Source organism: Saccopteryx leptura, chromosome 2 (genome assembly GCF_036850995.1).
Source record: "Saccopteryx leptura isolate mSacLep1 chromosome 2, mSacLep1_pri_phased_curated, whole genome shotgun sequence".
NCBI lineage: Eukaryota > Metazoa > Chordata > Mammalia > Chiroptera > Emballonuridae > Saccopteryx > Saccopteryx leptura.
In genome coordinates, this window is record NC_089504.1 from 226,196,912 (window position 1) to 226,197,788 (window position 877).

The 877-nt window shown below is 39.0% G+C and overlaps 1 non-coding gene across 1 annotated transcript; it reads right to left on the reverse strand.

Moving 5' to 3' along the window:
• Positions 1-245: 245 nt before the first annotated feature.
• On the reverse strand, positions 246-444 carry LOC136396318 (U2 spliceosomal RNA). Its single transcript, XR_010749657.1, has one exon. It is a non-coding gene; the product is annotated as a U2 spliceosomal RNA (small nuclear RNA).
• Positions 445-877: the final 433 nt, after the last annotated feature.

The following is an 877-nucleotide window of genomic DNA, read 5'->3' on the forward strand; positions in this document are numbered from 1 at the left end:
AGATAGATTTAGAAAGGCTTCAGAAGAGATAAAGAGTAGCATGGGCCACCTCATTGTCCAACAGGCTCTCTCACCCCTGTTCACAAAAACATAATATTACCTTCATTGGATGAAACCTTGCCTAGTCATTAAAGCTGATTGCATAAAGAATTTTTATTGATCATGAAACATAATTATAGTATTAGTTTATAATATAGTATTACTATAATTTAAGTATAGTATTAGATTTAAAAAGCTATTATTCAATTAGGCATGCATTTATTTATGAGAAGCCATTAGCAAATAAAACATGCGTATCCTTGACCTCAGGAAATATATATATATTCTTATAAGATGGCTTAAGGTAAAGCCTTATAAGATTCTGGGGCTGTGGGCTATGGCTAATGTCTGAACTGATAAGAACAAATACTGTACTGGATCTTAACCAAAAGACTGAGAAACAATGTGTGGCTGTTTGAATGGCTGGTCATGAACCTGGAAGGAACAAGACAAGAGAACTAGAAACAAGGAGGTTTGAGAAGGTATGTGGACAGGCTTCTAGGAACATGCCCCACGTGTATATTCACCCAAAGACCCTCACTCTGCAGCAGGAAAGGTGCTGAATAAACCAGTGGACAAGACACCCAATCCTGTAGCTATCAGTTCACCTCTCTCCAGTGACCACAGTCAGTGATTGTTCAATGGGCTCATGAGCAAAGTGGTCATGGTAGTGGGAATGGAACGCATTAATGGATCGAAGACATGCACTTCCCTTCACCAATGCTAATTAGACCAATTTGGGACTAGCCTGAATCATTTGTTATCCCATAACGTTGACTTCCTTTGATGGACCAACCTGTGCTGACACATTGTATTCAATCCCTCCTATCATGAGGCA